Source organism: Callorhinchus milii, unplaced genomic scaffold, assembly GCF_018977255.1.
Source record: "Callorhinchus milii isolate IMCB2004 unplaced genomic scaffold, IMCB_Cmil_1.0 Scaffold4, whole genome shotgun sequence".
Classification (NCBI taxonomy): Eukaryota; Metazoa; Chordata; class Chondrichthyes; order Chimaeriformes; family Callorhinchidae; genus Callorhinchus; species Callorhinchus milii.
In genome coordinates, this window is record NW_024704745.1 from 19,599,573 (window position 1) to 19,620,857 (window position 21,285).

A 21,285-nucleotide genomic window follows, 5' to 3' on the forward strand; every position below is an offset into this window, starting at 1 on the left:
AAAGGCACTATTTAGATGTATTATTATCTATGGTCAATTTTCTTCTCAACTGTTTCATTGTGGTGTCATTCTGACTCAGTAGAACTCTCACCTCTGAGTCAGAAGTTGTGGGTTCAAGCCTCATGTCATCATGTTAGTGGTCCAACACAATAATGATCTTCTGATCTCCTTAATCAATTAATCCAATTAGTCTAGGCTGACAATCCAGTGGAGTGCTGGATGTGTGTTGCATTGTTGGAGGTGTTGTCCTTCAGATGAGACGTTAAACTAAGGTTCCATCTGCCTGTTCAAGTGGACATTAAAGATCCCACAGCACTATTTAAAAAGAGGAGGGAGTTTCTCCCGGTGACCTGTCCAACAAGCCCCCAAATATAATTGGTCACTCACTTCATGACTGTTTGTGGGACATTGCTGTGCCCGTTTGCCTACACATGCACAGTCTCTACACTTAACAGTGCAATCCTATGAAGCACTTTGAGATTTCTCATGGCATTTTTTTTATCACTAATTCCCTGTTTTAGTAGATTGTATGTTTTTTTTAGTTTTTAGAAGAAAAAACTTCTCTTCAGATTTAACTGTAGCATCTTGCACAATGACACATAATATGTAATAATTAGATCAAAGCAATTTAGATATTAGAAGTGAGCTTGGCTCAGGTGGTAATGCTCTTGCTTCAGGCTCAGAAGCTTGTGGGTTCAAACCACAATGTTGAGGATGATAGTCAAGGCTGACACTCATGTGCAGTCCTAGGAGGTCCTGCATTGTCGAAGGCCCCATGTTTCAACTGAAACATTAAGCCAAAGTTCTGTCTGTCAGTCCAGGTGGACATTAAAGATTTTATGACACTATAAGAAAGGGAAGGGAATTTCTGCTTGTGTCCTATAATAATAATGATGACATTTATGGAAAATGGCTGGTGCATTTGTGCACAAGAATAGTTAATATACTTGACAGTCGTCACTGCAAAGTGTTTTGAGACATTTTGATGCAGAATAAAAATGAATTATTTGTTTCATTGCTATTAGCTTATCACAGTAAGCTAACACTGGGGTTCAGCCTATTTACTCTCTTGTGCACTGCCTTTAGGCCTATTGTTGGAACAACTAGAACTATACTTAGTATTCTAGGTGCAGTTTGACCAGAAGCATTTGGTCATCCAATCTCATTGTTCATTTGTGCTGAAGCACACAATGAAATCTTGAACCTTCCTAACCATCTCAAATATTTAGCAGCATAACAAGTTCTTTAAATTTGGGCAAACTAGATTTAGATAGCTTACCAATTTTGATACAATTTATGTAGCAGTCTCACTACACAAAATGAGATAGTCAAAGATTTGAAAATTATGTCCTGGACCAATTGATCTGAAAATCCAATTGTTATGAAATTATTTTTTAAAAAAGTAATTTATTGACTGGGAAGACAATGTGGTTCAAATGCACCCATAAAACCTCAGTGACAGGAATGAGAAAGAGCACTTTCTCCTCTGGTTTTTAGTCGAACGGTGGATCACTTTTCTGGGGGTAATAATCCCTTCCAAAAAATAAATAAATAATAATAATTTGGTCTCTCAAACCACGACTGTTTGTGGGACACTACTGTGTGCAATTGACTACCGCATTTTGCCCACAAAATATATGGTCAATTCACTTTGCAGTATATTCTGTAAAGCGCTTTGAGATGTCGAAGACGTGATAAGGCACTATATCAAATGTAAGGATTATTATTATATCTTGTGAAGTGCTTTGGGACACCCTCTTGACGTGAAAATGAGCTAAATCAAATGTAAGGATTATCATTAGTTTCCTGACCAAAAATCCTCCAAATTAATTGATTTATGATTTACACCTTATGGCTGTTTGTGGGACCTTGTTTACGCAAATGGCTGGTGTGTTTGCCAATAATACAGTGCTATGCTTGACAGCAATTTTTTGTGAACTGCTTTGAAATGTTTTGATTTGATTAGCACAAAATTGTATGAAGGATTATTACATTATTTTTCTTCTGCTAGGCAGTAAAGGGCAAAAAACTGACACATTTTGGAAACTTGACTTTTAAATGTAGAACTAAAAGTACTATTCAATCAGCTCTCAACATGTAATAATAAGCAATAAGCAACAAATCCTGCAATGGAAAGCTGTAAAAGAGATTGGTGCATTGCAACCAAATCAGGCAAGTAAATGCCTCAAATTGCAAGAATTGCAAGAATACTTGGATACTAAAATAAATCTATTCACATGTGAATAATGAATGAAAGTGAAGGAATTTAACAAGGAAAGACTTGCTGTACAAGACCCTAACGTGGCCAAGGACAAAACATTATTTGATCTGAACTGAGGATGATGCACATTTTCCATGTTATGGAAGAATGTGACTCATCGCCTGACTCTGATTTCCATTATGTTATGAATAAATCTTTAATTTGTTAGTTTAGTTTTAGACTTACACGACAAGTTGCAATGGTATATTGCGTATTGCTCAGTGAGCTAGTGCAGACTTCTTGGGCAAAATGGCCTTCTGTGCTGTTGATGTCTGTTTCTATATAAGGCAGATCCTAACAATCATTAAAATTCTTGGTTCAGATGCTGTTCCTTTTTTATCAATCAATACAATCTGTTATATTCAGTCTGCATATACTGGTATATAAATTAAGCAAAATCCTTTACAGCATGGTACAACATTGGTTCATAATTTGTTTTAATACGAACGTTCAGGAAATATATTATGTTAATTTTCAGGAATGCACTGGTACGTACTGCTGGCCTCAGATTTATGCTTTAAAATAGAAAATGGTAATGTACACATTGTTTTCTTGGATGAAATCTTGTTGCAATAATGAAAAAATTGCACATAAAAACAGAACCAAGTTTGGTCTAATATCTGCAGGTGTGGGAACGTTGTAGTTACGGTGATGGTCAGGTATGTCTATGGTGAGCAGGATTTATTGCTCGATTTTGATACAGCATAAATTTGTGACTGTGTAAACAATTCTCTGTCCTGTTTAATGTAAAATAGGTGTTCATACTGGCTAAACATTGACAAAAATAATGATAATACTTGCAATTAATATAGTTCTTATCACACCATCAAAATGTCTTGAAGCACTTCATGTGATTTATTGCAAATAAGGTCTGTGGAACTGGAGGTGAACTGGAGTTTATACCTACATGTCTTGGAGAATTATATCTTGTCTCTCTAGATCAGAGAAAAAATTAGGTTACTGCTTGTTCCACCAGTAACCCCCAATCTGGAAGGCATTATGAATTTACATGGAATTACAGAACAGTACCGTATAAATTATATTTATATAGCGACTTTTATGTTGGAAGGATGACCCTAATGCATTCACAGTGCTGGATGGGCACCCGAGCTGGAAGTGGGAGCCGAGGCAGATGAGGAGGGCAAAGTGGACTGAAAGCATGGTCAAAGAGGCATGTTTTGAGACATGCCTTGAAAGAGTGGAGTGAGGGAGTAAGTCGGAGGGTCTCCAGGATGGAGTTCCAGGCAGCAGGGGTTAAAATGGCTGAAAACTCGCCCACCCGCCGATGACGGTAGGAAGGCATACTGGAATTTACTTGACAATTGAACAAGATTGCTTGACAAGAGAACAAGTTATCTCACACAAATATATGGTCAAATGAGGAAGCATCAAAATGCAATTTCATGAATAAAGGATATAATTTTATCCAGAGATTATACATACACATAATATAATGTAAATATAAGAATTAGAAAGGGAACATTTAACTCCTTCATCCAAGATACATTCTTTTACCTCTTTTGGATCCCAAGAATTAGAAAACGATATCCCAACAATAATGCTTCCCAACTCTGCCCATTTTTAGATTTAATCGAGGTTAACTCCAAGCAAACAGAGATGTGATTGTAGTCAGCTCTGATTGTTCTGGCGACTCTGTGCCAACTTCACAAAACATGATTTTCAGACACTTCATAACTCAGCCTTTATCATTTGGTCAGAAACCAAGAGAAACAAGCTCCACACTCAAAAGGAACAACAGGATATTTGAATCTTATCCAGTAAATCATATCTTGACAGTGTGTTGATTGAAACAGAACTGCCAGACATGAGGCCTCGTCAGAAATCAAGACTAGGTTCATATAGAGAGAGAGCATGTGGACTCTCTATATTGCAGAGTGAAAAAGATTGACTTTTTGAAGCTTTGCAAAGCACTTCATTATTGAACTTGTTAAATTCACTGCATCCTCGAGTATCTACGGTACTGAGCAACTTAATAATAATAATTCTTGCATTTGATTTAGCACCTTATTTCGTTGTCGAGATGTGCTTCACAGAATATATTGTAAAGTGAATTGGCAAAATAGTGACCATTTATTTTGTAAACCAAGATGCATTAAATTTCACATTGTTACTGTCTTGAAAAACAACCTTTAATCTGCCTGTTACTGAAAGGGGATGTAAATTGCACACCGACTGCTATACTGGTAGATCAACTGTACCATCGGGAAGATTAGATGAATATTCACCACTGAGATATCAGAGGGAAACAAACAGATTCTGTCATTGTCTGAATTATGATGCACCACCACACCAATCACTAAGAGATCAGCTATCCATACAACAGTCATCTCTTTAGCCTTGCTGCTGGGCAATTTGGTGAGTACAACTTGCAGGGCATGGTAAAGTGATTCAAGTCAATATTTTAATTCAAGGAGATTTCTAAACAAATTATCAGTGATCGAGAGATTAGACAAAGTAGATTGTCATATCTGCCACTGGATACTGTATCCACCAGCAGGGCTAAGTTTCCCAGTTGTCTTGTGAACACAGGACAGAACCAGAATTGTGCTTTACAGCATGTCTAACTCTACTTCCTCAATGTGAAATCTGCTTTTGAAACAGATCATTTGCACAACATTTTTACAATACATTTAAAGCCTTTATAATGATAATGGAGTAATCTTATTCTGTTGGCACTTAAGCAAAAATGTCCGTGTTAAATATTGTGACAGAACTGAATTTTGCCACAAGGCAAAGATATAAAATCAATTTTCTGCCTCTCTGTCTGCACTGCAAGAGTTGAACATTGAATTAATGTGGCAACATCCACAACAAAGCAATTTTACCTAAAGGCAGTCATTAGCTAGGACCATTGCTCCTCATGGTGTCCACTCTTTTTCTGAGGTCTTAAATAAATATGCACAGTTCCCTTTTTCCACATGGGACCATAGACAGCATTAGAGCTGCCAGGAATTTTAACAAGTTTATTTAAATCATTCTTTTTAATATTCACTAATATGAGTTCCATCACAGAACACACCATTCAAACAACTTAAGCAAGTCGATGCCTCAGGGCAATGTACATCAATGTCCACTCGAGCACAGAGCTTTGACTCAGTATGCAGTGTACAGAAGATGCACAGTGAACTCAGCAATTGTAAAATAACCAGACCAGTTTCGACAAGTTCATTAAAGGTTTATGATTTTGCCTGATTAAGCTGTTGTAATAAGAATCCCTTTATTTGTAATTACATTTCATAGCCTAGCCTACTTCAAAGTTTCTCTCATTCCTCTCCTGAAGGCATTGTGTCATGCAGGTGTATGGTTGCAAAAATGTCCTGGAATACGGTCCAAGTGGCCATTCTTCACCTTTGAGCCTGTACGTGGGGTCCTGCAACTTAATGGTTCGAAACAACCTAGCACTCACCTTGCAAGCGAGAGGACCTGGGTTTGATTCCCGAGCAGGGTGAAACGTTGGACATGTTTCCTTACTCCATACGCCTCTGTTTACCTGTAGCAGTAAGTAGGAACCCGATTATTAGTCAATAGGCGCATTGCTTTTCCAGGTGTAATAATCCTTTAAAAATGATAATAGTAATAATTTGGTCTCTCAATCCACGACTGTTTGTGGCACACTGCTGTGTGCAATTGACAGCCGTGTTTCACCCACAAAATGTACAGTCAATTCACTTTACAGTATATTCTGTGAAACTTTTGGGACGTCTCGAAGACTGGTAAGGTGCTTTATCAAATGCAAGGATTATTATTTTTATTACATCAAATGGTTGCAGGTATTTGACTTTGGGGGGACACAACCAAGCCCAATCCTGTTGTGTTAATATGCACAGATGCAGTTTTCTGCAGAGGATCATTGGATTGGATCATTGGATAGTGATCAAGAGCAGAACCTTGGTTAATTATTTATAATAATGCTTCTGCATTTTCCCCAGCAGCGCTTAGCAAACGTGAAAGCAGTGGAGGATTGAACGCGAGCCCAACAAAACATGATTAAATCAGTATATGTTCCCAATGTTATTCTTGAGGCATTCCTCGCACGTATTTTCACGAGAATTTTAAAATGTAGTTAATTTAGTTATAACAGTAGATTCATATAACACTATACTGTAACCATAAATATAAATTATTTTTCTTTACCATTATTCATGTCTGCTCTATTTTTCATTGTTTATCAGCATCCTCACTCTTATTTCCCCACACTTTGTTTCTGTTTCTCTTCTCTCACCCATTCTATCCTAATGTCCTTCAGCTCTATTTCTATCATTTTCCTCTTGCTCCCTTTGAGTTCTGTCTCTTTCTCTCTACCTGACAAGAACATAGTGCCCAAACTTTGCATCCTCCTGCTGCCTGCCAAGCAGGGCACACCAGATCCTTGTGCCTCCATTCTGTTAGATTCTTTGTTAAGCAGTTCAACTCTTAAAAAGTTGAAAGAATGTGTATGCATGCAAAAAGCTGCTAGCTCCATCAACCCATGCTGGAAGTTAAAATGCTCCCGCTCTGGATCAGCAGGTTGTTACCAACAAAGTACTTCCTTCGTACTTTTGACTTTATAGACTTTATTACATATGCCGAGGTCCATACGTTATAACAATGTACAACACTACATTAACTGTAACAATGTACAACACTACAGTAACTGTAACAGTTACCTCTGATATCTAAATAAAATTATGTAATAATTCAAGATGAAATCTGTGGAACAAAGTCCATTGGAGGAAGAACAGATGGAGCATTAACCTGGTTCAGTTGGTAACTATCTTGCCTCTGAGATAGAAAATTGTGGATTCAAAGACCACAGCAGGACTCTGAACTCGCACTGACCAGGTGATACTCCAGTACAATACTGGGGCTACTGCTTTGCCAGAGATGCTCTTCTTTGGATAACTTGTTAAACCAGTGCCTTATTTGTTCAGGTGGACCAAATTGGCTGCCACATTTGCCTGCAAAATACACAGGGACTACACTTCACTACATCCACAATAAATCCAGTGATGCACTTTGAGACTTTCTCCTGACTTAAACGATACTACATCAAATGTAAAATTTTTTATTCTTATCATCATCATTAACTATTGGTGTGTATTTTCAAAGGAAGTGCTGTTCAAGGCTAAAGAGGTCTTAAAAAGCGCAGTGGTGATACTAATAAACTGGATTTATTGTGTTAATTTAACTTAAGGTTTGCAAATATCACAAGCTGTTTGATTTGTGAGTTCCACAAAGCTACTTTTGCGTTTAGCAATTAGCCACTTTGGAAATTTGCAAGTCAAACAGCTTCTAATATTCACAAACCCAAAGTCCCAATTTACACAAGGAATCTGGTTTGTGAATTTCCCTAGTTAGACCTAGTGTAATACTTAGCCACAATTCAGACATGATTATCAGATAAAGATGCATGATAGTGTACTGCGAAACTTTAGGGCTGTAACTCTGGAAGGCTAGAAAAATGAAGACAAATATATTCAGTGAGTAGCATGCCAAATATGCACTGTTTCATAATGAATTGCATTTTTGTGGATTGAGGAAATAATATATCACTATGTAGTTAATTAACATGGGTAAACATGCAACCAGTGCAGTTGGTGGGAAAATATATGAAACTATGCAGTGAATGTACATTTACAAGAGCAAGAACTGGTCTGGAAGAAATCAAGTCATCAGATTAGCACATGAGAGCGATTAGAAGATCTTTATTGTATTTTGATGTGGTGTTTTGATGTGAAATTCTATATGTGAAGCATCTCAATGATACTTGACTGAAAACAGTCAAGCATCCTTGTTTTACATTACAGTTGTTGAAAGAGACAAATAAAGCTATTTAGATGTATTATGATTGATTCACTCTAAGACTGCCTGCCAGTAGGTCTAGCAAAGCTCTGCTGACCCTAGGCCAAGTACTTTAATTCACAATGATGGACGAAACATTAATATTTAGATACTCAAACATTCCTACAGTATGAAATCTAAAGAGTCAGTTTATGTAGAGAAAGACAGATAAATCTGTACCTCTTGACATGCTGAGCAGTCTGGCAGTACTCATTTTTGAGGCTCCTGTACGATTAATATCTATTTGCATGAGGTACCACAGGCTGCTGTGAAACCATACACTGGTAGAAGAAATACAAGCAGCCAGTATCTTCAGGAAAGGGATGGGAACAGAGAATATGTGTGAAAGAAAGAAGAGTTGAGCTTTAAACATTAAATATTGCATTATTTTGGTATTCTACAGTATTTTTGGTGTTTTTCGCCAAATGATCCACCTAATGTAATGCCACTCCCCTATTCGCTTTCCATTCCCCTTACAGGAATGCTCAAGAAGAAAATGGGAATTAATCCTGCTTATTACACAATGGGGTTTAATTTGCGATATTCACAAATTGGATGTGTTGGATTAACTGCAAATTGTTTTTCAATGAGCTCATGGAATATCACTGCATTTCTACACTGAACCTTTTTATTTTCTGACCTTATTTGCTGTTAGTATTAGTATTTAAATGTCTACAACATTATATTCAAAATGCATTTTCATTTGTCCATCATTCCATTAGTTTTTCAAAATCTACGAACACATTATGAAAAGATAAGGTCACATCAATTTGAAAGTGCCTGGGGCATTTCTATCATACAGACTTTGAATTTAATAATATATGCTTAAATTTATCATAGCATGAGGATATGCATTGCTATGAAATGAACTTAATTACAGAGTGAGATCATTACTTGGACCTTTCATCATGTAAGTGCTAATTTAACTGAGATCATTTTGAGTTTAGCAACGTTAGTTTATGTGCAGATAAATGTTAAATGTGGAAAGGAGTTAAAGCAAATAGCATCTTTTTTCATTATTTAGTTTACATGGACTGTACAGCAGGGAAATTAGCCACTCAGCCCAACTATTGCGTGCCGATGTTTATACTCCACATTAGGGAAGTAATCATTGGGTAAGGAATCTTGTTTCTGTGCTATAATTTCAAGCGCTTCAGGATGCTACCCCGCGTGAAGGGCGCTGTATAAATGCAAGTTGCTGTAGTTATAATACTGTACTTTAGAAAAAGTAGTTGCTCTTTGCAGTATCATGTACATTGACATTTTTAAAGGTGTTTCATAATAATCATTGTCAAGTATAGTGACTCCTTTTTGGAGCTAGTTACAACAGCTATTTTGCACCAGCAAGTTCCCAAGAACAGTCCTTAGGTGAATGACTAATTAATTAGGACATGGGGAGAAATTCCCTTCTCTTTTGAATAGCCCTGATCTTTTAACTTATGCCCAGATAAACACATAAGACCTTGGTTTAATAACTCAGCTGAAGGATGACACTGCTGACAAGACAGCGCTCCCCTTCGCACTACACTGGCTACCCAGCAGAGTGTCGATGAGGTTGACTTTGATAAATAAGTGTGGCCTGAGAGAAAGAGAGAGAAAGCTATTATAAAGAAAGCAACAGTAAGTTTGGGAAACAAGCTGCAGTAATTGAAATGATGGGAATACATTGTAGTCTTTGTGAGAGAATTAGAACAACCCCCAGCTGTTCTGGAACATCTCCATTGTGCTTTTGGATTGTACAAAATGTTCAGGCGCTCAATTTCAATTGATTACCATCATATTACTGTCATAAGGGATTGGACCTAGGTCAGAAACGTAACAATACAGTTAAGTAAATCCATAGGAACTACCCACCCTTTATTCCCAAGGAAGGTCCAAGATCTGATCCTGAGAATACGTTATCAGGAGTTGCTGATCTTGTGCAAATTATACAATAACAACAACAACAAAATTACATTTGTATTGCGTCTTTCACGTCGGAAGGACGTCCCATAGTGAAATACAATATCTATTTATGGCGGGAATTGAACATAATACGTTCCATTAAAAGAATCACCTGAAACTTTGTTTGAATTATAAAGCCCTTCAGTATCTAATGCATTTAGTAGAAATTCTCAGATATTTTGGCAGTATTTGGGGCAGCATTCTTCACCAATGATATTAATGTGGCTCAGCCTAACTTGCCCTAGTGCTCATTCTTCACGTTTCAGCCCAGACAGTGAGTACTTTATAGACTATTCAACTGAGAATTGATGGTGGGAGGGGGGTTGGGAGGAAAGTATGGGGGTGGTGGTGTAGAAGCATCATCGCAGAATTCGTAGAATCTTATGTTTTCACCCCAATTGAACGTCAACTTACCAGTTAGTTACTGAGTAACAATTGGAAATAGAAACCATTGGTATTTTTTCTCCTCCTGTCCAAGTGCAATAAGATCATTCCAACAGCTGTCCTACCTGAGAACAGCTCAGTCAAACCATAGTTCAAACCCGCAAACAAGTAAAGTGTTTTATTCACTGAACTATCAGAGGAGCCCCAGGATGGGAGGGGAATTGTTTTTTAATGAAATGAATAAAACTTTTTAAAGTTTATTTTCCATTATTGTTAGAATCTGTAGAGAAATATTGATTGCAGAATAATTTGTAAATGAATTTGTAATGATATCATCTGCCTTTTTTTATTTTAATGTTACAAACAAGGATATTAAAACCATACCTTTCCACTTAACTCAAATTCTGTCAATAATTTAGTGTCTTCAAATGTCACACTGCTGTCTCTCAGGCTGTAATAGCAGCAATTATTAATGAGTAAGACCTGCGGCTATTGTGTTTGAAGAACAGTTTTCCTGCACTAACATAATGTAAAAGATTGGGTAGAATATTGACATCTTGATGTGCTGCGACCAATTGCCATTTCAGAAATTCAGTTATGCCTTTGAAAAATTAAACGACTTTTCCATAAAATGACAAAATTACTCCTTTATCCCTCCCCTCCCTTCCCCTTACTATTTTTCTTTGAAGTACAATAAACCCCCGGCCCTGGGTATCCAGAATTCGAAGCCAAATTTGCTTGTAGGATTCAAACAATTACAATGCCAGAAACAAAAGCAGAAATCGCTGGGAACACTCAGCAGGTCAGGCAGCATCTATGGAGAAAGGAAAGTGAGTCAACGTTTCGGGTCCACGACCCTTCGTTAGAACTGGGGCGTGTTGGGAGGGAGAGGCTTTTAAGGGATAACAAGCACAACCCTGAGCTTTCGGTTTCTTGCCACTTCAACTCTTCCTCCCACTTGCACTCTGATCTTTCCATCCTTGGTCTCCTATGCTGTTCCATTCAGCCACAGCGCAAGCTCGAGAAACAGCCTTTCATTTATCTTTTAGGCACCTTACAGCCCTCTGGCTTCAATATTGCTTTCAACAGTTTCAGACCATAACAGCTCACCTTCCCCCTCTTCTGTGACCATTACCACATGATCTGGATCCCAGACACACCTTTTTGCTCGCTGGTCTGCCTGTTTTATTGCAGTTTTCCTCCCCTTTGTTTTGCATTATTAACACCTCTTTTCCCCCGTTTAATTGCAACACCCCCCTTTGTTTTGCATTATTAACTCCCATTTAATCATCCCCTGTCCTCTACCCCATTTTCTACTTTGATTTCCTTGCCCTGCCTCCCACTCTCTGTTAGCCCTCCCAACATGCCCCAGTTCTGACGAAGAGTCGTGGACCCGAAACGTTAACTCACTTTCCTTTCTCCATAGATGCTGGCTACTCGGCGACTTCTGTTTTTGTTTCAGATTTCCAGCATCTGCAGTATTTTGTGTTTTGTTTACAATGCCAGCACTGGTATTTTTGAAATATACCACTAGTCCAGGTAGCCAAGGTGTAAGTGTAAATTGTTTTTCTTACTCGTTCTAGCATTTACATTTCTGGGCTATTTTAATGCTAATATTCAAGTCCAAACAGGGCACAATATTTGAATCTTCATGGAGAATTAAATGGTGCTGGCTTGTTTACACTGTCAGCTGCTAAGGCAGCACCCAGGTTGGTAATAATGACAATAATCCTTGCAGTTGATATTGTACCTTATTATGTCATTGAAATGTTTCAAAATCTGTGAAGTTGTGCATCTGTAAATATTTTATGGGTAAATAGGTAGCCAATTTGCGCACAATAGTGGTCTACCAACAATGTCATGTGAGAAAGGAAGAAGTAGAAGACAAGTTGTGGAGAACTGAATGGTCGGAAAGTTAATGAGATTTCTTTGCTTCCTCCCAACCCGGTTATGCTAGAATGTGTAAAAAAAAATTACCAACACGCTGTTTATGTCAGCACCTACTGAACGTGTATCAATGGCTTTGAGATGCTTTGTGTTTTTAGAAATTGGCAATTTACTGATAATATCATGCAAAACCGTCACAAAGCACTTAATTGGTAATATCTTTCAAGTGTAGTGACTATGGATTTGTAGAAAAGTGATTTGTGTCTAACAATGTCTCACAAAAAGCCATGAAGTGAATGATAATTTTATCTGGTGGATTGATACCTCGAACACGAGGAGAAACTCTCTACTCTTTTCAAACCATGTCTTGGAATGTTTAACATCCACTTCAACTGGTAGAGGGGACCTTGCTTATCATCTCATCTGAAGGTTAGCACCTTTTAGCAGCGTTGAGCAAACAGCACGACAGGCCTGAGGCCTTGTGCACTGTGTGTACAGGTTAGTAATGGAGGGATGTTTGTGGTGCGATTGTAGTGGTGGAGGGCATTTCTATTGGCCCAGATAGCAATCAATGACCATTTTCCTGAATAGTGAGTTGTCCGGTTTACTGAAGCAGACAGCCTATCATTTACAACGACAACAATAAAATTACATTTGTGTAGAGCCTTTAGCACAGACAATGAAAGAGACTATGAAAATGTGTCCCCAATTGTGAGGTGGCTGGATTACCGAGGTGACCGCAAACTGGCTTTCTACTGTATTTTCACCATTATAGAATTTCGACTGAGCTCAAATGTCCCAACGTGGCACTTTGAACCCACACACTTCTGACATGGAAGTAATTGCTACCAACTGAGTAAAACTGAGACTGAATGTAACCAATCACCTGCATATTCTTGTACATTTCAGTAATGTAAGATACTTTTCTCTGAATCAAAATAATATTCTTCTAAACTTGCAAAAACTACTTTACCGAACAACTGAAGTACAAAAGGGAATGAGTTTATTCAACATTTCTGTAGTTTTTAGATTTTCATCATCATCATTAGATTTGTGTTTAGATTTTACTTTTCTACTTGCAACTTATTCTTGTGCTTTTATCCATTAACTGTTTATACATTTTAAACATAATACGGAGGTGGATGTGTACAGACAGAACTATAAATAGCTAATAAGCTAATGGTAGTGAGGTAATTATTAATGGTCTGTTTCCTAAACCCAAATCTTAAAATGTGAGACTGAAAATACATTTTGGAAAACAATTCTTTAAAAAAAGTCACTTGTACCAACCAGTATGACATGTGTGCATGTATCGTGTTTTATAGGTGAATATCAGAATCTCTTTGTGCTCCTAAAATTGCATCAGATTTAGGCCAGATTATGATTGTTGAGCAGGATTCTGGAGAAGCTACATAGCTCAAATGACTGCCCAGAATCTTAACAATGATTGAGCACTGGACATGAGTCTGGAAGTTCTGGGTAAAGATTAGAGACCATGCCTCCAATTTCTTAGTCCAAAGAGTGGCTCAACCCAAAGGTGAATGGCTCAGAATAACGAAGAAGAAAAGGCACCTAAAGTCGCTGTTTATGAAAAGGATGGCATCTGAATACAGTTTCCCTCTAACAATCAGGTCACTTCCACCCACAAAGAGATGATCCCTAATATGATAAATATGGCAAAATCTCAACAAGTATATTAATAGGGAAACCAAAACAAAAGTCTCTGGGAACACTCAGCAGATCAGGCAACATTTATGGAGAAAGGAAAGTGAGTCAAAGTTTCGGGTCCACGACCCTGTGTCAGAACAGAGTTTGTGTTTATACATTACATTTGATTAGCGCCTTTCATGTTAGGAGGACGTCCCAAGTAGCTGGACAGTCAGGGACAAATTCTTCGATAGCGGAAGAAAGTTCTGCTATGAGAGGAAAAAAGTTTATGTCTCTTCTATTTCATGAAGTTTTTCAAAAGACTAGAGACTCTGTTACCCAATGTTATCTGTCAATTACTGAAGAAAAGTGTCAGGCCAGGAAGAGCATGATACAAAGGGTCAATGCCAGTCAGAGTGAGAGATGACACAAAAGACCATGCCAACTAACGTGACAGATGATCTCTGGTCAAGACCTGAGAAAGCCAAACAACTACAAGTCATATTATTTCCAAGGCTTTGTAAATCTGATATAAAACAATTTAACTTTCCAACTCAAAGTCTTGATTTCTTGATTTTGGTTTAAGCTAGCTATAGGATGTGTTTTATGTTTAATACAACCATCACGATTTGTGAGTAAAATAAATCATTCTTTCATCATCCGCTAAGGTGGTGATTGTGTTAAATGTGTATCCGTTACTTTGCTCTTATATTCTGACAATTGTTGGAATGTGTTGAACTAATTTTCTTAATATATCCAATATGCTTGCATGCATGAAAGGAGTAATAATAATAATAATAATCCTTGCATTTGATATAGCGCTTTTTACGTCTTCTAGACGTCTCAAAGTGCTTCACATAACAGACTGTAAAGTGAATTGACTGTATATTTGTGGGCGAAATGCGGCAGCCAATTGCGCACAGTAGTGTCCCACAAACAGTCGTAGATTGAAATAATAATTTTTTTTTAGGTGATTATTATCAGTGGTGTGGAGTAAGGAAAATTGCCCAAGGTTTCACCCTGCCGGGAATCGAACCCAGGTCTCTCGCTTGCAAAGCGAGTGCTCTAACCACTGAGCTACAGGGCTCCACGAGTATAACAAGTCAGAGACGCCATCCGGCATGGAGGGCGCTATACAAATCCAAGTTGTTGTTGTTGAGTTGTAACAGGTGAGAATAGAAACTATAGATTAGATGATTGAGACAGGCGGCACTGAACTATATAGACCAGGTGAATCTCCAATGAATCTCCTTTAAACATATCTTTCCTTTTAACCATGCAGATGGTTAAAAGGAAAGATATGTTTAAAGGCGATTCATTTACACTTGTACAGCTTCACCAAAATATGGTTCTGGTGCATTGATGATATACCTCTCGGGGAGCCATGCCAAGTTCAAGTTTTGATCGTGCTTGGAGTTCTCTAACTGGTGTTTATGATTAAAAAAACTAAATTGTAATTTATTGCAGTGCACAATAATTTCACTGTTATGAATGGAGCTTTTTCTTTGTGTAGTCTGGCAAAAATTTTGGTCGGTCAACAAGATCAATTTTCTTGATTGAATAATTCTTGATTATTGCAATAAATCAACAAATATTCAACCAAGGAAAAACTGGAAACACATTATTGATTGAACACGCATTTACGGAGATCAGTGTGAATATTCAGGGACCACTTCTTGACGTCCCCGTGGGCCACTTCCAGCCTGCAGACCATGGGGGACACCCCTGGGCTACATGATTGGGGCGGCCCCCAGGAATTCCCCGGTAAGATAAGAGGTTGCGGACAACTTGCAACAGAAGTGGGGAATTAACTGAAATATATTTTGCTTTGAAACAGTAGCAATTTTAATAATGATCTCAGTGTTGGCTTATTGAATGGAATATTATAACTTTATTTTAATTAACATTGAAACAGTGTGTAAAATAATTTGTACACTGTTGATCACATCCAATTATTGTTATGTTTCCGCAGGGAAACTCCCTTTTATCTGAATTAGGAATACTAATAAGATGGCATTACAAAGATGGTGATTTGTATAATAATTTAGGCTTTTGCTAGGTGGTATTGGCAGGAGACTAATTTAAATTCAGAAACCGTCTTGTTATTTGTTTTCCATCACTGTAATGCTTGTTCTTGTACAAACTGAAGTTTTTTCTTTATTAGAATTGTTTCACTGACAAGGATGCCTGCTGTTTACAGTTCTTATTTTGGATTAGGAACACACAGGGGGAAACCAATGGAAAATATTGCCAAACCTACAGGGATTTCTTTTTGTCACAAAATCTGCAGAGTCTGATCATTGCATACTTATGTTTATGAATAAAAAGCAGAGCATACATTTTTATATTATAATGGCATAAACTGCAGTGTTACATTGCTCGTTTACCTCAAGCTCCTATTAATGTAGCACAAATTGGCAATCTCACTCAGGAGATGACTGATGTGGGAAGTGGAAACATTCACAATTTGAAGTTATGAACTAGTGCAAAATAGTTTTTTTTCCCCTCCCTTCATATATTTGTAATAATGTAATGCAGAATATAGTATAGTGGGGTCTAATTCTCATGATGTGCTGATTATGTGTATATGCATTTGTACAGATGAGGTTTCAAGGGCTCTGAACTATTTCAAGTCAAAGAAATGAATTGGAGAATTATCTGTATGCCATTTCATGGTTAATGGGCCAGATGGTGTGGTAAACTGATAGAAGAAGTGGTAGGTGCAGAATCTGTATTGATTGAATATGGTGGTTTAATTTTTAAAGCAAAATACTTGCTGTGAAGCGCTTTAAGATGAAAGGTGCTGTTTCAAATGCAAAGATTATTAATATTATTCTCCATAAAAAAACTAATTGTTAAATATCAATGTTAATGACTATAAATTACATCGAGACTACTGTAAATCCCGTTGACATGAAAGGGACTATATCAAATGCAAAGATTATTATTAATCCATTATTATGATGACTGTGCTTCAAGTTGTTTAGCAAGAGTAAGCATTTCACTGGAAGTTGCTCATTGTTCAGTAGAGCACTGCATATTGGTTTAGGGCAGGTACATACCAATGTTGTACCTGCATACTTGAAGTCTGTCTTAACCAAACATAGATCCTAGAAATTAACAAGGGTTGAACAGAGGATAAACCTGTGCCTATGGTCACCTCCCCCTGCTCCTTTGCCTAGCATCCAACCTGCTACTTTGCACAGCGCTACCCTGTGTGAAGTGAGCTATATAAATGGAATTTGTTGTTGCTGTTTGATGGATTAGAACAAAACAACAACAACAACAAAATTACATTTGTAAAGCTCTTTTTACCTCGGGAGGACGTCCCCAGGCGCTGAACAGTCGGGGATCAGGACCCAAACATGGGGATTGCAGGGTTGGGATTAGGGAGGGCAGAGAGGTAGGAGAGTGGCTGAAAGCACGTTCTTGAGGCGTGTCTTGAAGGAGGCGAGGGAGGGAACAAAGCGAAGGGATTGTGGGATGAAGTTCGAAGGGTGGGGCCAGAGAGGCTGAAAGTCTGGCCGTGGATGATAGGGCGGGTCGAGCGGGAGACATGGAACATGCCGGAGCCTGCAGAACGGAGGGAGCGGACAGATTGATAGGAGGTTAGCAGATCAGAGACGTAGGAGGGAGCAAGAGCACTTTCACTTTCAAAGCAAAAAAGTGGCCTTTTCAGGGTCTTGAAAAGCAAGAACAGGTAAACTAGAACTTCAGAACATTTGTCTTTAATTAACACAGGCAAGTTAATTCCCTGGAGAGTTCATCAATTTTCACATCTTAATAAAACCCAAGTTTGAAATACACTTGTGTATCGAGATGCAGACAAATTCAAGAATTTACTCAGCTGGGCTATCTCCTACTGAAGTGGCAATAATCTGAAGGAAATCTTAAATCAGCGACAGAGGCTGATCTTGAAGTTTCTCAAAGCTATCTTCAGCACAACCTGCTGTGCTTCTTTTGTTAAAATTTGCACGAGTTAAGGCTCATATGCTAAATTGAATGTATGTTTTCAAACACGGAGTTAGTATTCAAGGGTCTAAGTATTTATTAGTGCAGAACTCTGAAACACAAATTAAGCATTGGAATGATCGTTGGCTTGAGGTATATTGCACTGATACATCATAATTTGGGAGTTCAGACAATGTTATAAACTATAACAGACAGTTTATAAGTTAAACATATACAGTCAGTTTGCTTTACGGTATATTCTGTGAAGCGTTTGGAGACATCTCAACGACGTGACAAAGCGCTACATCAAATGCAAAGATTATTATTATTATTGAAACATGAAGCTATAATGTTCAATCAGGAGAGAAACCAACCCAATGTATCTGGTGGCAAATAATCCTTACTTTAGCAGATGTCATTAAAGTCAGCCATTCAGATTCTGAATAGAACAGAGTCTGGGGCTTAGGCTACCCTACCAAGATAACACCTACAGCACAAACATACTATTTGTTTACTTATATCACTTTTTATTTTTATTTTATTTTATTTTTATTTTATTTGTTTACTTATATCACTTTTCCACATTATAATAACCCTATTATTTTACAGAGCAACAAAGGCTTTCTTCCTGTTGAATGCTTCATTTGGGTTTCAAAGAATGTGGAAACAGTTTCAGGAATTGGGTAACATTTTATCAACATTTCAAGAGTCTTATGAAGCACTGAGCAAACAGAACAACAACAACTTGCATTTATACAGCACCCCTTGTGCAGGGTAGTACCCCAGAGCACTTCTGGGACGGTACCCGATCCAGAAGCCTGATCCTGATGATTTCTGCATGGAAATCTTTCAAAATATATCCGGTCTTCTAAATCTATGAAGACCACATTATCTGTACTTGATGGTTTCCTTAGGAGGATGCTTTTGTGATGCCATTTGCGAATCAGCTAAGTGATTTAAATCGCACTTTGTAAAATGGAGGCAAGAAGTTAAAACAGGTTTTGAATAAATACTGAAACAAAAACAGAAGTTGCTGGTAACACTCATTACTTATCTCTACTGAGGAATAACTTTGATGATCAGAATTATAAGTAGGTAAATTTCAGTTTGGCTTCCTTTCCAGGTCATAATTATATTTATACAAAATAAGCAGGTTATATTATTTAATTTAGTTTCAAAAAGACATCTGTTCAGATGGAAAGCAAATTGTTCTAATTTAGCAGTTTCAGCTCTTGACACCTGGGCCCAGACTTCCAGCAGAGTAGCTAATAGCTGCGTTGACATTAATATTAATTCACAGTGAGAGAGGAATAGACAAAGGTATGTATGAAATCAGAACTGGACTCCACTCGAACATATTTTCCTGGATTGATCAAAAGTGGGGCAGACTCAAAACTTTCCTATTCCAATTCAGATTTGGCTCTTATTATTTTCCAAACATTTATTCAATAAAAATACAATTATATGTATAGGGACTAAGTACTGTTTGCCCGTGTGTCAGCCTACCTTAGTTGGTAGCACTCTCATCTATGAGTTAGAAGGCTGTGGGTTCAAGCCGCATGTTGGGACTTGAACAACTTGTATTTATATAACCTTCAAATGGCTAGTGTCTCAGAGCGATTAACAGTGGGATAACTGATGCCGAGCCAGAAAGAACTCCTTTCTGCCTATCCAGTTGGATGTTAAAAATCTCATGGCACTATTTGAAAAGAGAAGGTCTTTTCTCCCCACTGTCCTGGCCACCAATACCTCAGTTAAACCATTCATCTTATGACTGTTTGTAGCGCATTGCTGTGCGCAAATTCAGTTGCTGCATTCAACTACAAACTACACAGTCACTACACTTGATAGCATATCCTGTGAAGCACTTTAAGTCATCTCAATGATGTGATAGGGCACTGTAACAAATGCAAGCGTTATTACTAATATTGAAACCCTAGAATAATTTTTTTCATTTTATTAATTGCATAATTTATTATTACTAGTCTTATGCATTTTAGATACTTTTAGCATTCAGTAGCTGACATGTTACACAATATATCCGATTGACAAAATGTGCTAAAATAAACCTATAATTAACTGAAGTCTGACTCTTTTACGATGACATACAACTGCAAGAGTCTCAGCTTCCCAGATTGTTGGTTGTAACATTGCACTCTTTCAGCTGAATTCTTGCATAAATCTTCATATGACTCAAAGAACAGAATTTAAAGAATGACGTAAATCGTGTAGAGAAGAAAGCCCATGATCTATCAGGAACAAAAGGCTGAGTGAATCTGCACACTCATTACCTGATGTGAAATAGTAAACAGGACTGCTGTTTATTGACTCCAGTTTTCAATAAATACATTGCTCAAGACATTGTAAACCTTTAAAGCAGACCAGGCTGGTATATCTGTCTGTGTGTATGTGTGCGTGTGTGTGTGAAGGAAGAATAAGGGTTCTAGTTTTGGGAGGGTAGTACAGAATGACTGTTATAATGTGGTCGCTTTGACTTCATAAACTCAGGCCACGGGTTATAATGTTGTGTGCTACAAAATAACTGTTGGTCAGGGTGTTGTTCATTTGCACATGAAGAATACTACACACACTCATCAGTGCAACATAGTTGAGTTTAATTCTGGTTCCACTCATACTTTCCAGCAGGGCCATTAGATAGTGATTAGCAACGAGGAACTTATCTGATTCTTTCCCCAACCTAGCCTAGGAGAACTGGGGACAATTTATAGTGCTGAGATAGCTATCTGCGATCAGTTATCTCAGCACAGACCAGGAGTTGAATCTACAATCTGGCATAGTATGATGGCCCATTTGCCAATTAAGCTATCAAACAGCAAAGACATTTATTTTAGGGTATGGGAAGTTCTAGTAGCTGCAGGCCTCTCACTGAATATAGAAACATGTATCAGGATGGTTGAAATGGTGACGGCTAGGCATAGAGGAATGATTTCTGTCAGAATTAGTTTTTTTTTAAATATACAGTGGAAAACTCAGGAAAGATCTCTTGTCCACTTTTCATGTCCTCAAACTTTTGCTCTGTAGCAAATATGATTTAGTTGAAAGGTAGAATGACTTTTTCTCTGAACCTACAAATTGTGAGCAGCTGTTCTGTCACGTATAACAGAATAGTTGGCAGCAAGCAATACTTTAAGTGACTATTTCAAATATTAAAACGGCAGAACTAATCACTGCATGGCACCACCAAATAGGATTATGCTTTTGCACCATTACTGCATCAGGAGTCGAGGTCAAGATTCATAATGACTTGCCTTTGTATAGCACATTCAATACAGAGAAAAACACTTGGAGCGTGGAAAGCAAAGCATAAAGTAATTAAGAAAGTGTTGCTTATGGGAAGAACATGATTGTTA

The 21,285-nt window shown here is 37.7% G+C and overlaps 1 protein-coding gene and 1 non-coding gene across 3 annotated transcripts in view; one reads left to right on the top strand and one right to left on the bottom strand.

Moving 5' to 3' along the window:
* The window catches only part of LOC103177501 (CTP synthase 2), a 215,197-nt gene that overhangs the window by 132,747 nt on the left and 61,165 nt on the right, over positions 1 to 21,285 (top strand). The window lies entirely within an intron of this gene.
* trnaa-ugc lies at positions 14,979 to 15,050 on the bottom strand. Its single transcript has one exon. It is a non-coding gene; the product is annotated as a tRNA-Ala (tRNA).